We start from the raw sequence: 20,931 nt of genomic DNA on the forward strand, positions 1-20,931 counted from the left end.
CTGGGGTGAGTCCCCTAAGACCCCTCTAGACCATGGGCTCAGTTGTCTTGCTAAGCATCAGCGGATGTGATTTAACAAGGGCACAGTGTAACCCTTTGGGAGGTATAGGATTGCTCTGTTTCTCCTAGGAGGTCATGACCAACAAGCACCTGATTAAAGATGGCCATATCATCTTCAACATGCATAGCAATAGTAGATAGTGTCGGTACAAATAGGCATCTTCCTTTCCTTTCTCTTTGACTAATGATTGCAGGCTGATATATGGCAGCCATAAATGAGAGCTTGGACTTCTTTGAAAATAGGTTAAAGATGAGGAACTTCAGAAGTTGAGATACAAAGATTCATTCTATTTCTTTGCCTAAAATGAGTTTGAGCGTGCATTTCTCATGTGTTTGTGGGAAGACAATTTCCTCAGACATCAGAAGTTTGTGCTGCATGTGCACCGCTATGACTGCACACCCAGTCCATCACTTCTATTGGTTCTACTTCACTAGGACAGAGAGACAGCAAAACTTGTACATCTTGTCAACCTATTTGTGACTCCTTGGTCAAGGTCTTGGTTTTGTTCTGGAAAATATGTCACAAACTGTGTATTTAATAAAATTACCTCCTAATCCCACATAGTTGCACCTCTTTGTAACACACAAGGTAAGTATTAAGTCACAACTCAATTTCAATACTGACATTATCTATTACTATATAAGGCATTATAAATGAATATATCCTTATTAGACTCTCATGAACATTTGCGGATGCCATGTAATGACATACTGCCAAAAGCTTGCTTTATTTTAAAGTTCTAGGACAGACTGTGGCCTCACCCCTCAACTCCTGCTCCTTGTCCAAGCTTTTGCACATTTTCATGTGAAGGAACAGGTAGCCTGGTTGCTTTATGTGTAACAATCTATTTTGCTGTTTCCTGCTCACTTAGATTGTTAAGTAGAGATTTTCTAGACTGTTGAATGGAGCTGATTCATAGTGCATTAGGGAGCAATTCAAAAGGAGGTAAGGAGCCATGTTTGCCTGTTTTCATTGATGTGAAAGTGCCTTTGCCACAAATTACTCTGAGGCTTTTTTTGGGGGGGAGAGGAGATATTTTCAGAAGTAAAGTGACTTTACTTGAACTTCTTAGGTTTTTTTGTTTGTTTAATTTTGTTTGTTAAAATCAGCAATATTCTAATATTTATTTTATTCATTAATGAAAACTTAAAATGTAAAAGTATATTTATAATTTTAAAAGATGCATTTGAAGTAACCATATTTTGCAGTGATCGTGTTGCAAATTATATTCTGGAAAATGACTTTCTTGAACTTCTAGCATTCTTTCAGCATTAATTACTTACAAGTGAAAACAACTTCCCATTATAGACCCATTAGTACTTGATTTCAAACTTAGGTTCAAGGCTGATGGGAGGCAGAATAAACCAGAGTCTTTCAACATGTGATACAAGCTATAGAGCTGCATGGATCAGTCCATAGAGAAAACTTATCCTACAAGCAGGGCCTGCATGTTAGAGCTTGATTTTTTTCACAGACATTAATGGAAATGCATTCATTTTTCAGCCAAGTTCATTTTTTACAGTGAAACTCACACTGAGAAGTTCCTCCTATGGCTATTTACACTGTTGAAGTGTAACTGTTCAATAGAAGATATATAAAGCCTGGAGTTTCTCTTAGACTTTTGTTGGTACTGTGCTAAAACTTCTGTCTGCATTATTAAGTGACTGTATTAACTCATCCTTGAGAAGTTATTGTAATTGTTGCACTTGCTTAGATCTCAGTGCAGCCAGAATGGTTTGCTATCGATTGCATTGCTGAGGACTTTGCTAATTATTATGGCTCCACGGGGTATTTTTCCAGGGTGATATACTGTCCCAAGGCTGGCTAAGCTTCAGCGTATGTTCTGGCAAAACTATCATTCTCTGTTTCTTTCTGCTACATAATGATTATTTTTATACACTCTTCTGCCAAAATTGCAGCTCATTCCTTGGAGATGTGGCTCTGTATGCAGTTTACATCTGAATCCATAGTGACTGTTTTATTTTAGATAGTGATGAAAAGCATTTCTCCAGATACATCAGAGACACTCTTTGGTAACTAAGGAGTCAATCCACAGCTGGTGTGAATCACACATCTATCGAGTTCCGTGGATCTCTGAGTATTTCTATCAGTCAGCGCCTACTCTGAAGTCTCAGGAAGTCTGGAAATCAGCCTCTGCTGTCTCCACTCACAACCCTGCTCCTTTTCCACTCCTACATATCACATTTTTGTTATTTCTAAGGATGAGGCAGCTAAAGGAGAAAATAATCCCTGAGCCGGAATTGAATATTAGAAACAAGGAGTGGCTTTCTAGTAATAGGACTGTGTGCTGGGTTCTAGAGCATCATTTAGCCCAGGCATGGCTCTGCTCCTGTTGTGGCTTCCATCCAGCTTATGCTCGCAGGCACCGTAGGGTGTGTGAGGCACTACTACTGGGGCACAGCCTGTGTGCTGAAAAGCCTCATTGACTCCCAGTTGTGTGCAGATTGACAAGCAGAATACTTAGGGAGCCAGCAGCTTGGGCAAAGAGCACCTAATTAGAGGCAATTTTTGTACGACTTGTACAAAAATGAAATTTCTGCTGAAGTAAGACTGCATTCATTTAATTTGCTGTGTTAGGCCGCATGATGTCCCACTGTATTTTGTCTGACCCTCTTCCCTTATTTGTGTGAATAAATAGTTAATGTAATCTTAATTGCATTTTTTTAATCATGAGCTAAACATACATTTCTAATTCTATCCTGCTTCTTTTCTTTTGCATAAACATTTGAATTATTTGTAATCATTAAAAACCCTGCACTTTGGACTTTTGAGGGAAACTCTCCCATCAGGACAATGTTCTGCTATGATATGTCCCAATGACATTAGGGAACGCCTGCCACAGATCCGTCAAATCGTTAGCTTCTATGTATAAAATCTGTGAGTTTTCAGATGACGGCAGCTGCTCAAGTAACGCCCATATCAAGAAGGTGACCAGAAGGTGTCACTGTGCACCTATGATTTGAATGGGGAACATTAACAGTTGAGGATTAAGTTTACAAGTAAAAGCAGCGCTCCTATTACGGGTCTTTTTCTCTGCCCATGATGGAAAGCAACCAAACTAGATTTGGGAACAAAAAGTATTTTCCTCTCTTCATGATTAGCGAAGGAAATATATATATATATATATATATATATATATATATATATATATATAGTATCAACACCACTTAATAGATTCATACCCAGCCACAACCTTCAGAAATATTCCCAATCCTCTGTATCATATGTAAAATAATTGTTATGCAGACTCTTTCTTACCCCTTCCAGTGGATAAATACTAAATATAGTTAAACTGTGGAAGAATCCAAAAGTGACAGGACTTCAACTTTAAGGTCTGGAAAACTACGAAAGTGCTTTGCAATTATATTCCAGGGCTGATTCAGAAAGGAAGACTGATAGATTAATTTGGAACCAATGCTCCTGAACATTTTGGCTTTTCAGAGTAGTTTAAAGTGCATTTGGAAACCTGTTTGCACAAAGTGGCTGCATGGTAATATTGTGCCTTGACAACACTCCTGAGGAAGGCAATGGGATTTGTGCTACTGACTTGCAAGCAAATTTCGGGCCTTAGAAAATCTGGAGAGATGAACTTTAGAAGTCCCTTCCAACTCTAAGAATTCTATTGTTCTGTGATTCTGCAGTGTTGAAAAAGATCTTTGAATGATGATTTGAGGAAGAAGAGCAGATCCGATAGGAATGATGGTGAGAAGCAGCCATGATTGTATTTGACAAATGAGAACGCTTTAGATGGTACTTGCCACAGCAGACTGAATTATCAATGACAGATATCAAGCACAGATTTGGAGAGGTCAGGTTATGCCTGTTATGTAGATATTCCTATGGAATCAAGAAGAAAGCTCTGTGGCTTCCTTGAAGAATCTCTCACTAATCTTTCTCAGAGAAGCCTATGTAAACTTACCCGCATAAGCATAGATGCCTAGATTACACAAACTGTGACTTCAGATAGCACAAATTATTTCCTAAATGTCATGCTTGCTTTAGGCTTAGGTGCAGCCTTACAAATGGTATCAGTTCCCAGGGCTTCTTTTGTACCATAGATACTGTTATGGACACAGAGGACCTGCTCTGAGCTTTTGGGGAAGGGATGTAATTTTTCCCATGAAGCCACATTTCTCCCATGCTGAGAGAGACAGGCACTCCCTCCTCAGGGGCTGGTCCTGCTCCCCTGGCTGCCTGCCACGTTTCCCTGCAATCACAATCAGAAACACAGCACACTTTGCTGTGAGTTCTAGAAGCTGTTTAAGAGAGGGAATAACGTAAGTCCAGATGGGTTGAAACCGGGACAAGCCCAGTTTTGTATCTCCACTTTGTGCATGGTTGTTTAAAGCGAGTCATTAAGAGATTGGATTGGTGGCAGTTCTCTGAGACACAGCTATTCCTAAAAACCACCTCCTCCTCCTGTGCAGAGGAAACGTCCCTGACAGCCTCCATTCTGCAGTTTGCTTCAAACCTGCCCAAACACTGCAAAGACAGTGGCCCCAAAAGCGTCCTCTCTGCAACAGCCTGTACTTTCTTCTCTGATCCCTAACATCTTTATGTTATTTCTCCTAATGATTTGAAAAGGCTGGTAAACATCCTGTGGAGCTTGTCTTTTCTTTCTGTTTAAAGGGTGCTTGCTTACCACACAGTCTGATACTTAAGAGAGCACAGATTTCGGAGTCTGAAACAATTTTGCAGTCTGAGCATGCCACTCTTGATCAGGTATATCATTCAAGCAGATGCTGTTCTGTACTTAAAGGAAGCACGTTGTATGGGAACTGTTGAATCACGGCCTGAACCATTGATTGATCACCTGAGGTGAGCACTGAGTCAGCCACAGGAGCACAGGTGAAGGCAATGCACTGTGTGACCGCAAGGGGTGGAATTTGGTTCCACCTCTCCCAGACCCCATTTAAGGGCTGACCACCACTGGGGAATGTTCTCTTGTTGGAGATCCCTCCTGTGTGGAGTTCTAGGCAAGCCTTGACAGGTGAGCCTTTCCTAATTTACTGGTTATTTTTATACCATCTGGATAAGCCATACAAAAGTGTACTGTCCACCTTCGTTATATTGTGTGGGTACTATTCCTTCAGGGAATTCACCCTAAATACATGCGTTCATCTGCACAGGGCTTGTACCAACACAATAGGATGTGCAGCAAGGAAGGCTGGTCTGCCATAAGGACAGCAGTTGTCCTTCAGAATCAGGTATTTCAGTGAACAGAAATTCCAGTTGGAAGGAACGTTCTTCTCGTATAAGGCTCTGATTCAATTTGTCAGTCTTTGACAGAGAACCAGCCTGCTATTCCATGCCAAACCATCCAGATGATCTGGATGAAAATGCGGAAACACTCCTTACTGCTCTTATTTCGCACCACTTGTGTGAATTTGAATACAAATTCCAAGTACCAGAAGCTGCAAAGTGTAGTGTAGTGTGGGTGTCAGAGCTTATTTGTGATTCTCTGCTCCAGGATTGGTAAGGAGTCCCTGAAAGGATATTCCTTTCCCCAAAGACGTTCCCAGAATTGTGTTTAAACCAGTATGTTTGGTCATCAAATGAGAAAACTATGCTTTTTATTTCAAATTAAGCACCGCAGTGAGAGAAATTGGATACTTTAAAATATAATAACCCTCTAATTTTCATAATAAATGCTGATTGTTATTCAGTTCAATAACAAATACTTTCTTATCTCCAAGGGTTTTACTCTTGTTGTTCTGATTTCCTTCAAAGGAAATAGGTAAGTTGAAAGAATCAGTCAGATATGTCTTTGCCTTTATTGAGCCCAAAGACCTCAAACTCAAAGGTTTTTTAGTTTTTTTTTTTTTTTTTTTTTGTATGTCTTTGGAATTGGTGCTGGGTGCAGGGGTGGGCTATGGGAAATCACAGTCAGTCAGTAAGGAGGCACAGGCCCACTGTGGGCTGCACATGTTCACAGATCCTTTCCACTTCACAGGTGGCAGTTTTCAGCATATCTTTTTGGATGTGACTGTTAGAAAAACAGCATTCTGCCTGCTTCAGATTTAAGTTGTTATGCTTGTGATGAAACATACAGTTCCTTCCACGGTACATCAGCACAGCGCTCCTGTTCCCTGCGTGGGCTCTGAGAGAAGTGTGATGGGCTCTTCCCTGCTTATCTTGGCTTGGCATGGGGACCCTAGCAACCTGAAGCTGGGCTTTGAAGTTAAGGTGTTTATAATAGGGTTTTATCATTTCCTTTTGCATCTTGCTTTTGGCTGGACAGAGATGATTTATAAAGAGATGTAACTAAACGTGAGCAGAAAGCTGCCCTGCTTTTGCAGGGAAAGGGTCAGAAAACATAGGACTGGGTGAACTCTGAGTGGAGGTTTTAATGAGCAGGTGAGTGAAACCCATATGAGGAGGGTCTTGAGGAGAGCTGATCCTAGCAGCAAGGGTCAGGTGATGCTATCAAACTTACACCCAGAACTATCCTTGGCAGTACTGCACCTGTGTCCTGGAAGGGTGTATTTATTAAGGTGGACTGGCTGACACCTGTGACCGATGCACAATTTATTCTGGCCTGTGGGAGTTCCTCTGACACACGGAAATCACTGACAATTCTGAACTCAGAGAAACCCAACCCACCACTGTTCCTCTTTCTTATTCTGTATCACCGGGCTTTTAATTTTATTTTTAATTGGTGATCATTTACTTTTATCCATCTGGGTGTGAGAGGCATACTAACAAACATTAGTTCCTCTTATCTCACAGACACCAAGCTACCTGCCTTTTTAAGAAGCTACTTCCAAGGTCTTCCAGAGAGAGTTGCTGTTTTTCCTCTGTCTCCTTTAGCTAAACTGTTGATTCTTTCTGGTGGAAGGAGATCCTAAATTAGTATATTTTAAAATACAAAGTTACCCGTACCTTGAATTGATTGATTATCATTCAGGTGAGTGGTTAAGATATTAGTCAGTGTGACATTTTCTTCCACTTAAAGAAGGTTGTCATGTATTAATGAAAACAAACTCTGCAATTCAAGCCAGTCTACGATTGCTTTGCTGACAAAATTCCAGAAGTACTGTAATAGTTTAGCTTTTGTGAACGTTAAATTCTTTCTCTGACAGTAATATTCTCTGAGGGAGTTGGCAGAGGTGATTGCTGAACTGCTCTCCTGGATGCCTACCTGTGCAACCTGGTCTAGGGAGCTGCTTTGGCAGGGGGATGGACTAGATGATGTCTAGAGGTCCCTTCCAACCCCTACAGTTCTGTGATTCTGTGATACCCTACCAGCCCAGGCTTTGGCATTTTCCATTTTGAAAGTGTGTAGATAAAAAAGGAATTTGTGTTATTTCACAGGTAAAATATGTAAATTGATAAACTGGAAAAATGCGTGATTGCTAATTAATACAAATTATCTCTGAGGACTAGGACATTTGCACATCATTAACATGCAAGCAGTCCACCCATTAATGTGTAGTACTTTATTATTTTGACGACTTTTACAGCAGAATGTCCTCTGATTTTTGTCAGCACAGCTATTGCTGGCTCACAGAGAGCACTGAACAATACAGATGTCTATTCTCTGAATGGTGTTTATGGGTGCAAGAGAAAACTATCTCAAAGTAAAAAAAAAACAAAAAAAAAAACAATGATTATGCCAATTAGATTCAGTAATTACAGAACAGTTTAAAGAGGAGCTCTTTGTTTCACAGAACAGTTGGAGCTTCTGGAGGTTTCTGGTGACTGCCTGGTTCAACCTTCTGCACCAGAAGTCACCCAGAGTGGTTTATATGTGGTGCTAAAGGGTGGAGTGTATTATTATTTTTCAGAGGAGTTGTATTTAATGGTTTGGGCTTCCTGGAGCATACTGGTGTGCTAAAGGCACTCAGAGGGGAGATGGGAAGAAGGAAACTCCAAACAAAACATGACGGATCTCTGCAAAGGGCAAGTGGTGAAAATGAGCCCTGTATGCTGAATGTTTTGGAGCACACTGTAGCACAGCTCCTAGCAGGACCTGCAGCTCTGAGTTAGGCAGCAGGGCCTGCTCCCTCTTTGTACGTGGACAAGTGTTTGTGCTGCATCTCATGTAGAAAGTTATGGGATCGATTTGACATGATAATTGCTATTCCCTTCACCTGGGAGCCAGAAGTTCAGGGGTCTCCCCAGCTCCCATCACAGTCCTACACACAGTTGTCAGCATGTTTGTTGACAGTGCAGGTATAGCTCCTTCTTTCACTGTGAATCTGTGCGGGCTGATCTCCTAGACTGGTGGTCTGCATCAGCCTCTGTTTCCAGAAGGACCCTCTCTAACTTGGGTGCGGCCAAACACGGAGGGGAAGGGGATGACTTTCCAATGTGGCTGCAAAGGAATTCCCTATGGATTTCTGTCCAGGCTCACTGAATATCAGTTTAGAGAGAAAACTGAATCTTAGAACTCTACTTGGTAAATGCTTTAAAGCATCAACATCCACTTGTACTATGAGGAATATTAAATTCTAACTCAACAAAGAATTATTCTGACAATAGGGAAGGAAGGGACGCCTGTTACTTACTTTACTGTATATGTGAGAAGGGTGTGTGGCTAGAGTGACATCAGAGAATGGTTTTCAACTTGGACTGCCCATAATTTGGGCAACAGCAGTTAAGTACTGGGCTATCAAATGAGGAAGTGCTCCTCTGTCCTGTGTCAGGCCTACTTCCAGAGAAGTGCCTGAGTCTGGTTCACAAATGAAAGGAGAGGCCCATCTCTAACATTATTTGGTGTTTCTGCTGATGGCCACCTCCCTAGAAGAGTGCTTTTTGAATCCTGTTCATACATATCCAGTTCTGCTCATCCATTTCTGAGATAGCTAGTCCCTACCTTAAAACTGTGGGCTTTAGTGGATGCCAATGCACTTGCAGGACTAATATGCTACTATATGTACCTTTTGATTTCCAGTTATTACTTTTTGTTCCCTTAATACAGGAAACTAGGAGCTTTACCCGTCCTTCATAGAAAAATGTCTTTGCCACGGTGCGTGTGAAGCTAGAACTCCCACTTCGCATAAATGTGCTGAAAGACAGATCTCTCACCCTCAGAATGACAACTACAGTCTTTTTCACAGCGTGAGTGACCCTAATAACTGCTTTAGACATGGGAGTGAGTAATGCTGAAGCACTCCCAGAGTGCTTCTTGAATTCTGAAAGTGGCAATTAATGCAACAAGCTTTCCCTTGGAGGAATCATTTTGCAAATGACAGAAAACCTGGCCAGTTTCTACCTGACTTCTCTGTAGGGGCAGGGTTCTGGTGGGTCTTAATCTTTCTAAAAGATCTGCTTAAGAGACCCCAATATTCTGATGGGTGCTGCAAGTGCCAGGAGGATTATTAGTCTAAAAATATGCAGAAGTAGCATTTCCTTAGTAAAAACACATCAGGGACATGATAAACTCTTCTTATAAAAGATACATGTCAAGAAAACAAAATTAAACAGCAAAAACAATGGCACTTTGTTTTACCATATTATTCCTATTTTGCTAGTCAGCGAAACAGCCCTTTTTCCACCTAAAATAATAGTGTATCATCAAATAAGTTGTCAGTAAGACTAGATAATCATAATTTGGTGGTGTCAACACCCTGTAATTCTATTTCCCTCCCAAAGGTCAGGCTCCAGTTGAAGCAATACTGCTCATGAATAAAACAGAGCACCAAACATGTCTCAAATTTTATAGCTGCTATGTAAGAGTAACTGTTTTGGCAAGATGAAGATTGTTAGCTGCCAAGTGGTTCAATCCACAGACATACAGTTAGCATTGCCTGCTCATCTCAAACATAAGAATTAAATAAAATGTGACTATTAAATTATATTTCAGCCTATTTAACTGGGCAAAATACTTGTTCAAAAGAACAGCAATAATTTCCTCTTGGTATAAATTATTCTTTGGCTTGCTTCTAACATCTTGTGATGCAATCACGAGCTTTACGACATACAAGTACTACTGTGGCTCAGTAACTGACTTCACCAAATGAATAATACTGCAATGAAAATCTACTCGACAAAGATTATATCGACGAAGAAGGTGAGTCTATTTACTGATATTAGAGCTCATGTTACTTTTATGAAAGACATGACAATATCTGACTTCAGCAGGGCTGTTAACAGTAATTAATACAGCACTTATCACCTGAAGACACCAGACTGTTTTGCAGAAGAGTGCAATCATGAAAATGGCACGCTGTCTTTCACAAATAGAGTGTTTTATGATTTTTGACCTTTCTGGAGTTGTGAATGGATCCCTGTTCCATCAAACAAATTATGATTCATAGCAATTGCTGACTAATCTAGATGAGCTGTGCATGGTCATGAGCAGTTTTCGCATTACGTGCAGCTCATGGAATGATGCTTGATGCCTCAAAACTCAAAGGATGCTGCTCCAGTGTGCTTATGTCCATTTCAATTTCAGCCTAGCCTTGCACACAGCTCAGATTGGTGAGACTTAGGAAGCAGAAGAGCAACAACACTGTAACCAGGGTGTCATCTGGGTGCTCATAAGGCCTTAGCCAACAGGTGGATGTTTGGAGAGGCTTTAGAGTTGCTCTCTGCCTTTCCCTGGTATACACCTAATTTAACAAAATGTTTTTCTTCACCTTTCTTCATCTCTGCTCCACGAGTTGCGGAACAGCAGATAGAAAGATCTTACAGGTAAGATAATCTCAGCAGAAGCTGGAAAAGATTTTGCTTGTCTGCAAGAGCAAGAGGATTGCTCCCTTGGAAAGTTTAGCTTGAAGCAAAGGAGATCCTGCAGCCAGCAGGACAAGCACCTCCCCTGCCACAGCCCATGCCACTGTACCTGGGCAAAGCAAATGGGACAGAAATGGAGATGGTGGCCAGGTCCAACCAAGAATCCAGATTCTAAAGCAACATCATAATGCCGTGGCAGGATGGAAGTCAATACCCTGGTCAGGGTTAATACCAGGTCCCTCAATCACCTGGCAAACCAAAACTGTCAGAGGACAATTAAGGTCAAGCCAGGAAGTTAGCCCAGGGGTCATGGTCTCAACCAGGCAGCTCCATTACCACATTAAACATGACTGAAGCTTTGCCAGAGACCAGCACTCCTCCTGCACAGCTCAAGCAAGAAATAAATGCCCAGGGTTGATCTTAAATAGGGCAGCTGGGCCCAAGGGTGTGGGTGGAAGCCCAAGGTGAAGCTGGTCAGGGACACTTAGGCTTATTAGTGCCATCCCATTTGCACTTCTCCAGTCACATGTTGTCCATAGGCATATCATTTCTGTAAAACCAATTGAATCTGTGGCCTGTATGCTTAAAAATAATAATTACACTGCGTAAATGAAATGGGTCCTATTCAGATGAAACTCGGACGTGAATGAAAATGTGACATTTCTCAGAAGAACAGCCTCCTTCTCTTCTGAGGAAGTGATGGCACTGAGCTGTGTTTAATAGGACTTCAGACAAATGTTATCATTAGGAAAATACTGTGACCTATTTGTACCCTCTCATTACATTCCTGCTCAGTGTAGTGTTTCTGGGCTGTTGCTGAGGCACACTGGGGGCACGCGAGAATGTGTCCATTGTAGCTTTGGGTAAAACAACTATTTGCATCTTTGTGCTGAGTCTGGTAAAATAGTTTATTTGCTTTTGCTTTGTAACACTTTTACAAAACAAGATGCAAACATGTCAGAGGGAAAGGTGTTTTCAACAATGCAAATGAGGTTTAGAAATAACTAACTGAATTAATTTAAATGTCATGAAGAGAATTTAAAAGGCCTCTAAACTCTGCTTACCATTTTTCAAAAATATTTATCTTGTAATTCAGTTTCTCTTTAAAAGCACGTTCAAGAATAAATAAGTCTAATCCAAGTGTTTTGTGAATAGATTCTTTTTTTAGCCCAATTTATTTAATGTTCAACAGTTTGCCATGTTGAATTAGAAGGCAAGTTGCTCTCAGAAGCAGCCACTGCTCTCATTGAGAGGCATCACATTCAAAACCTCATCTAAGGCTGAAGGGAACATCAGAATTAATGAGTACTGTGGAATCAGTCTGATCAGAGTCCCTGTCAGTCAAGCAAATATATGCATCTAATGACATAGTTCAGCCACGGTGATCAGTGTCACATATAGAAATATTTAACTAGACAGAATTTGAACTTTCTGCTGACTTCAATGTCACCATGAAAAAAGTTTTAACGTTATGTTGTCTTCCTGGGAAATCATGCCAACCATTTGTGCCTTGGTTCCCTACCAGCAAAAAAGGAAAGTATTGCTTTCCTACATGAAGTAAGCCTTGCAATTTATTTTACTTTCTCAATCGTAGGGCTGTACACATTCTAGGCAGGTATGTCTTGTCATTTCTATTACTAACACAGCCCCTTTGGACACTTGGTAACTACTAGTAGCATTGCACAGGTTGCATATGGAGACTGAATCATTTGCTGGTACTATTTATGAAGTTGGGTAGGCATGTTCCCTCAGCACATATAGCCTCATACAAGCCAGGTCAGAAATTTCCCCACAGTGAAGTTCACGAAGCAGTTACAGAGCAGTTCCCAGGACATTTGGAAACACTGGATTTTGTCTTTAAATTAGAATCGTTCTGTTGCAGGGGGCCAACAAAGATCACTGAGTCCAACTGCTTGACCAGCTCAGGGCTAACAAAAAGTGCGTTTTTGAAGGCATTGTCCAAATGCCTTCTGAACAGAGACAGATATGGAGAACCAGCCACCTCTCTAGGAAGCCTGTTGTAGTGTATGGCCACTGTGATGATAAATGTTTCCTAGTGCCCAGTCTGATCCTCTCCTGCTGCAGCTAAATGCACGCTAGATAGCCCAAGTGTCCTCGTCCTCCACCATAGGACACCTCCCAGCCTTTTTACCACATTTGTCTTCCACCTCTGGATGCAACCTTTAAAAAGATCTTACCTTGAAAAGCTGCTGTACTGTTTTAATATCGTCTTCATTTTCATTTTGCAGGGCATCCTTTGCTTGACAATTGTCTGCATGGTAGCTGTGAGTCCTGAAGTAGAGCAGAAGTTGCCTCCACATTGAGAAATAAAAGACTCTTCTTGAACTCAATCTTGCAGTGACCTTTTCTTGGAAAAGCACGTTTTATTTAACAATGAAACAAAACCAAATCCCAGACATTGGGCTGAATGACAACAACATAGAGATGGCTTGTCCTTACACCAGCAGGCAAATGTCAGGGTCTCTCACAGCTTGCCAGCTCCTCCTACGGTCCCCAACATTCTGGAGACAAACAGGATTATCTGCCCTCAGATATCTGCAGTGTCTCATCCCCTGAGCACTGTACCAGCTTAGAGATTAGATTTACTGCTCTAAAGGCTTCAGCAAGTTGAAAAGGAGGAAGAAGGGTGTATAGTGGTTGAATATCTGTCAGAAAAAATGGGCCGCAACAACCATGAAACACATTCTGTCACAAAGGAAGAAGCAATTCACCACCCTGTTGTACTCTGCAGACGGTACCAAATGGAGATGTCTGCCTTAGGTCAGTGGTACCTGTCAATCACATTTTTTCTAACTGACTGAACAGATGGCCTAGTGGTAATCCTTCCCGCTCCAAGGAAAACACCACATTAGAAGCAGCCCTGTCTGCGGATAGAGACGAACTAAATATAAAGACTAAGGCTCCAGGTAGATTATTAATAGTTAACACTCCTAGCTTTGCAGGGGGCTGCCAAGTGCTTGTCTCCTGTTTGTCAACATGCACTCAGGATTTCATTTTTTGTCCTTTTTGAAAAACGAATGGGAGAAACACAAAGAAGTAGAAGGAATATTGAGCAATGCTGAAATTTTCATTCTGACAAAACATTAATTGCAACACTGCTTATTAATATTTCTGTTTTAAAGAGAATTAAGAAAGTGATGGCATTCCCTGTGTGGCAAAACCTTTAAAAAATTACTATCCTTGGGACACATTAGTGTGCACTAAAAGTCATTAACTTTTAAATTTGTTCATCATTTCAAGATGCTTACAATTTTAAAAATGTTATATTTTAAGTTAGTATTTTTATTAGTATTAGTACTAGCTGAAATTTCCAAATGAGAATATATAAACAGGAATGAAGGGAGTTTCTGATTTGAGTGCTGAATGGGATATTCCATCAGTTTTGAAACTTTACCCAACTCCCTCAACCTGTCTATATAGGAGAGGTGTTCCAGCCCTTTGATCATCTACATAGCCTCCTCTGGATCTGCTTCAACAGCTCCACGTATTTATCGTACTGGAGGCCCCAGCCCTGGATTCAAGATGGGGCCTCACGAGGGCAGACAGATGGGGACAGTAACCTCTCCCTCCCTCTTGGCCACCATATTTTGAAGCAGCCCAGGTTACTGCTGGCCTTCCAGGCTGCAAGAACTCACTGCTGGCTCATGTTCAGCTTTTTGTCCATCAGGACCTATAAGTCCTTCTCCACAGATCTGTTATCAAGGAGTTTTTTCCCAGTCTGTATTCACATTTGAGATTGCCTCGACCCAAGTGCAATACCTCATACTTGGTCTTGTTAAGCCTCATTTATTTCACATGTGCTCAATTTCTGAGAGTGTCCAGGTTCTTCTGGATGGCATCCCTCCCTTCTGTTGTGTCAACTGCACCACTCAGCTTGCAGTCATCAGCAAACTTGCTGAGCGTACTCTCAATTCCACTGTCTGTGTCACTGATAAAGATGTTGAAGAGCACCAGACCCAAGACAGACCTCCTGGGGGACACCACTTGTGACTGGCCTCCACCTGGACATAAAGACATTGACAAAAACTCTCTGCCTATGATGATCCAACCAAATCTTTATCCACCTAACAGTCTGGCCTCCAAATCCATTTCTCTCCAATTTAGAGATAAGGATATGGTACAGGATCATGCCAAAGGCTTTGCACAATACAAGTAGATGACATCCATTGCTCTTTCTCTGTCCACTGATGCCATCATTCTGTTTTAGAAGGCCACCATATTAGTCAGGCACGATTTGCCTTTGGTGAAGCTGTGGTGGCTGTCTTGGATTACCTCCACATCTCACATGTACCTTATCATCTCTATCAGGAGGATCTATTCCAAGATCTTCCCAGGCACAGACATGAGGCAACAATCTTCTTCTGCTAGGGCTAAAAAGTTTTGGCAAATTAGCACTATAGGTATACTGTAAGTATAATGCTACCTGCCCTTTTACTGCCTTTTGTAAGAAATGTCTTGGTCACACCTCTGTCTTTGTTTTCAGAGAGGTACAGTTAGTGCTGAGGAGAAAAATAGAGAACAATGAGAAAATGCTGTTTCCAGCAGTTGACTTAACAAGCTGAATTGTGTTAGAAATCACTGCATAGAAAGACAGCTTTTGTATAAGTCTTGGTAGTAAGCCTGACTTTGTCAGAGTTACTGCTGAGATTTAGGTAAGAACTCTCATTCCTGTCCTCTATACAGAGTTAACATCAACAGCATCAGGCAGCATTTCCTTCTTCCTCCAAGAAGCTACTGCTCTGAGCTTTTTTATTACTATTTTATCCCAGAGGTAGACTTCATTTCACCTGCAGCACATTTCCAGAGACGAGCGTTCCTTCCACACATTCAAGTGCCACCCACTTGTTCAGAGCTGCCATCAGCACAAAGCACATGAGACTGCAGCAGAGATGGATGGTGACAGAGGAAGAGATCCTGTAGGCTGTAAAGAGGTGCTAAAGAGTCCGAGATACTCCAGCTTTCAATACAAAATTGAATACTCATAGGTCTGAGAGACGCTTCTCCCTGATCTCCAAATAATGCACCTTCTTTTAAAACCTCAGCTGCATTTATTACTCAAGGCTATAAATAGGTACCCATGCTCTGACCGTTATGTTCCTCTTTCTGCACAGTACTTCACTTTTAAGTTTGGACAATATAGCATTGTTCTAGTCTACTGGGGGAAAAATTGAAGATGTAGTTATTACAATAAAACGTTAGTTTATTTTTATTTTGAAAGCATAGTTTCTACTCAGGATAAGGTATGTGTCGTGCCCTAACTGAGCATGAGTTTAATTTCAAAGAGGTTGTGGAGCAATCAGAAGATTTCTTGGTAAGAAATCTGATAAATTGTGGTACATTAGATTTATCTGATTCTTTAGGCCAGGATCTGATTAATTTCAAAGTAAAATCAGCCAAGTTCTAACCTAGAAGCCACATAATTCTGCATTAATTATAGGAAGCACTATTTACTCGTTTTTAATAAAACAAACACTCACAAATGAACAATCTTCCACAATGTCATAGACACAGAAGCGAAGATAAAATAAAAATAGAAGGCAAAGAACTACAGCAGTAAAGAAAAAGCTGTGGGCTAACCCTGCTATAATTATTCAGAAAAAAGCTTCGTTGAAACACTTCACGTTGAAAACACTTCTGTGCTTGTGAATGGAAAGGTTGACAACCAATGAGAGGAATTTTTATGGTTCATTGCACTGTCAAATCATGCTAGATTTTCTGTATGGAGAATGGGTATCTAAAGACATACTTTGATGGAGGACTGCTCCAAAAGTAATGCCTCTTATTTTATTATGTAAGCCCAGAGGCAGATGTTGGTGATATGGCAGTAGGGGCTGAACTTTCCCACCCAATATTCTATTACATGTTTTTGCCATGTGACAAGTGGCAGCAGAGGGGCAGTCTGACAAAACAGCTTCTGTCACAGAAGTGTGTGTTAAACAGAAGTGTGTCACTGAATTCCTTCATGAGGAATAACTGCACCCATTATCATTCATTGATGCTTGCAGAACATTTATGGAGACCAAACAGTGAATGTGATCACAGCGAGGCAGTGGGTGGTGTGTTTCAGCTGTGGTGACAGCAACATGAAAGACAAGCCAGACGGCCACGCAGATATGGCATTCAGGCTTTTGTTCATTGCTGGTGAAAATGCACAGCTATTGGTGGTGACTATGTCGAAAAATAGTGTTTTGTAGCTGAGAATTTGCTCTGTCAAATAATTACTGTGCTCGTTGTGTGTGTTGCAGTTTCCAAGGAAATAAATACAAGGCATTATTTTCAGAGCCACCTAAATATATGCCTATTTCAAAATTATAAATAATTAAATAAAAGTTGTAAAGTGTATTATCTAAATATCGTTTGACATTTTAAAATAATTAGCTCTATTTGTCCTATCCTGAAATTTAGACAAGATATTTACAATTTCTTGAGCACATCCACCTGTGGAAAAGAAGAACACATCATACCTTATGGGAGACGACTAGCAATCTTCTTCATCAAGGCATAATGTACCAGGTAATGTGCCAGAAGACATAGAAATAGACACATTCTGATATTCTTCTTTTCTTCTTGCATTAAAGGCAAATTATTCTAAGTTCATTTCTTTTTGAAACTTTGTCTTCCTCCATTCATTGGAGTGCTTTGGGGAAAGGACTATTTTATGTTTACACACTATTTGCTTTAGTTTTGCTTTTGTACTCTCCATTCATGTGACCTTGAGCTAATTTCTTCGTATTTCTTTGTGCCTCACTTTATCCAGAAAACTAAGACACTCTTCTTATACATTGCCGTTAAATAGCTAGTGATGCTCAGAATGCCTTCATGTTTCCTACCTTAGAAAACTCAGATCCCCTCTAGCATTTTCCTCTTCCAACCCATAAGCACATCCGAATATTAGTTATTTCCTCTCTGCCATTCCCTCTCTCCTTCTGTAGAATCCCTTTCACCAAAAATAACAGGCTTAATATAGGGAACGCTGACCAAGTGCACCTGGCACTTAGCTCTCTGATAGAAAAAGGATGTCCTCCAATGTAGCCATGGATGGCTCATGCTTGAAGAACTTACTCTAAGAAGCCCATGCCTGTGGCTGTCCTCCCTTTCCTGTCATGCGATGCATGTGCTGTTTTCTTTCCACTTGCCCTAGGGGGTGGGTTTTAAGCGCCAGGAAAGTGAAAGTGTGAGCACTCAGAAGACATGGTTTGAAGCCCTGGATGACCTTAAGATCAAATAGGGTGTTTGTTTTAGGAAAACAGTGAGACTATCCTCTATGCTTTTCAAGTGTATAGGTACCACTTCAAAAATGCACTCCTTTACAATTCTTGCCATCTTCTCTGTTCTGTCAAAAATATTTTGTGGATTAAAGAAGTGTATTCACTTCGCATTACCTTCTTCTTCTGTTTTAGCTGGATGAGCTTTCCAAGCCACTCCTATACATGCTAGAAACTTGTACAAACATACAAGAGACAGCCAGGTGATGCAGAGAATGCTGAGGTTAAATGGCAGATGTGTAAAACACTTCTGCAATTTGCAGAATACATGAGAGATGATGATACGTTGTTCTTATTACAAAAAGGAAAAGGGAGCAGAAAAATAGCCTCACGATTCAACTGTTTGTAGTTTTACTGTGAGGATGACTCATCTGCATCCATTTTGGTACTATTAAACTATTTAACTTTTTTTTTTAATTGTTTTAAATATATTCTTTGTGATCCAAGCAATTGGTGACTTTTTTTCCTGCATGGTCACACTTAATTTTTCTCTGTGTGTTTCATATGTTTACACACAGGTCACCTAAATATAGTAGATTCAGCTTTTAATGGATGTGATCAAAATTAGTTAAGTGACACTAGTTTTGCAGTACCCAGAATCTGAAGGCTGGATTCTTATGAAGAAGATGGAACATACCACCCTTTCAATCATAAGCTTTAGCAGCATCCCATCCAGAGAATCAAGCAGCATGAATACAATACCACAAGGTGCTCTCCAAGCTGATGCCTTGGAGTGGGGTTTTGCTGGTTGCTGAGACAGCAAATAGAATGGTTCTATTTCTCAAATCCCACCCTTGCAGTGCAGTGAAGTTCCTTAACACAACATACCTTTGTAAGACTCATACTGAGTGAAATTTCTAGATGTGCCAAGGTGTTTGGCAGATGAGGGACGGATGCATGTAAATTTGTAGTAACCCAGTATTCTGTGACAAGGTGGTACAAAGTTAAACCTGCACCTGCCAAAGGAGTAACACGATCATTTGAAAGGTTTTTACTTCACTGTCTACCTCCTTTCTCAAATATTTCTGAGCAACAAACCCCAGCCGGATGCCTTCTGCACTCTGCTGAAGGCCCCTCTGCATGGTAAAAACTGCTTTTTTATTCCCACCCTCTGCTGTATACGCACCATTTAAGAGTTAGTAACCAATACAGAAATCTTTCCTTTTAGAACAGCCGAATCATAGAATGGCCTGGGCTGAAAAGGACCTCAAAGACCATTTAGTTTCAACTCCTCTGCTATGGGCAGAGTTACCAACCACTAGACCAGGCTGCCCAGAGCCACATCAAGCCTGAATGCCTCCAGAGATGGGGCATCCACAAGCTCTCTGGGCAACCTGTTCCAGTAGTCACCACCCTCTGGGTGAAAAACTTCCTCCTAAATCTCCATCTTAGTTTAGAACCATTCCCCCTTGTCTTATCACTGTCAAACCATGTGAACAGTCATTTCCCCTCCTGTTTATATGCTCCCTCCAAGTACTGGAAGGCCACAATGAGGTCTCCCCGGAGCCTTCTCTTCTCCAAGCTAAACTAGCCCAGTTTCCTCAACCTATCCTCACAGGAGAGGTGCTCCAGCCCTCTGATCGTCTTAGTGTCCCTCTTCTGGACCCATTCCAAGTGTTCTGCATCTTTCTTGTGCTGGGGATCACAGGCCTGGATGCAGTACTTTTTTCCATTTTAAAAGTACCTGAAGAATCTTACTGGATGCCTCTTGGAAATCTAAGTGAATTATATCAGCCAGGTGACAACCCTCTCCACCCTCACAAAGAACTCCAACAGAAATGTGAGACCTGACCATTTTTTACAGAGCTGTCATGACTTTTGGTTAATTATTTCCTTTTACACATTGTAGAAAAATATGTACTTAAAGTCTATGACTTCAAAAGAGTTGAATTCATTTGTTGGTGTTCTCTAATAGGGTACACTGTGTTCCATAATCTGACTCCTCTGATATAGTCTATTAACTTGCCAGGTATAAATGTCCTGTTCATTATTTTGTAGTTCCTCTAAAAATGCCCTGGAATTCCTATCGCAAAATTAATGTAATTAATTTTTATTACAATTACTTCTCTTTCTGCATGTCTCTTTCTGCTAATTCAGTAGATGCATATTCCAACAAATCAGGACTCATTGCAAGGTTACAGAAAAGCTATAGGAAAATATTTCTTTACTGTAGCCTCTCAACAGTGAGTGTGATGAACAATAAAGGTACAATCTGCCACTTGTGCCAAAATTGACATGGCAAATAACATCCTTTCAAAGTTCTTTACTGTAAAAAATGATCATGTTTCTGCGGTGCAAAAAACCCCAGCAAACTCTCCTCTTTCATCCAGACTGGGTGGATGGTGCTAAACTCTTGCAGACGGTACAATTAGGAGAAAAACTGTCTGCTATGAAAAGGACTGATGACAACCTACATTCTAAATAAAAGATCACACTGGGCATCAAATTGAAGCCATGAATTTGTTCTTCTCGCATGAGCACTTTTCTACAAAACATTTGAACCAATATTAGTAGGGCTGAGAATCACAATCCTAAGTGTATGCGGTACTCAGTGTACTGGTTACGTAGTTTCTGGTATTTGGGTTAAAGCCAGAAGTGTGCTCAAGAGGTGTTGAGAAATCAGGGGTTTGGGCAGAGGTATCATCCTGGTTGATTGAGAAAGTTTCAAGGAAGAAAACTTGAAGTAGCCCCAGGTTAGATGAGGGCTGAGTGGTAGTTTGTAGATCACCCTATTGGCCTTTGGTGCCTTCACAGAATCATAGAATAACTTGAGTTGGAAGGGACCCAAAAGGATCGTCAAGTCCAACAGCTGGGTCCACACAGGACCCCACCCAAATTCAAACCCTATGTCTGAGAACATCGCTCAAACAACCCTGGAACTCCAAGG

The 20,931-nt window shown here is 40.9% G+C and overlaps 1 protein-coding gene across 1 annotated transcript in view; it reads left to right on the plus strand.

Moving 5' to 3' along the window:
• Positions 1-20,931, plus strand: part of ATP6V1H (ATPase H+ transporting V1 subunit H) — a 202,612-nt gene that overhangs the window by 148,396 nt on the left and 33,285 nt on the right. The window lies entirely within an intron of this gene.

The sequence above is a fragment of the Cyrtonyx montezumae genome, unplaced genomic scaffold (genome assembly GCF_038088225.1).
Source record: "Cyrtonyx montezumae isolate F1298 unplaced genomic scaffold, pur_monq_1.0 scaffold_8, whole genome shotgun sequence".
Lineage (NCBI taxonomy): Eukaryota > Metazoa > Chordata > Aves > Galliformes > Odontophoridae > Cyrtonyx > Cyrtonyx montezumae.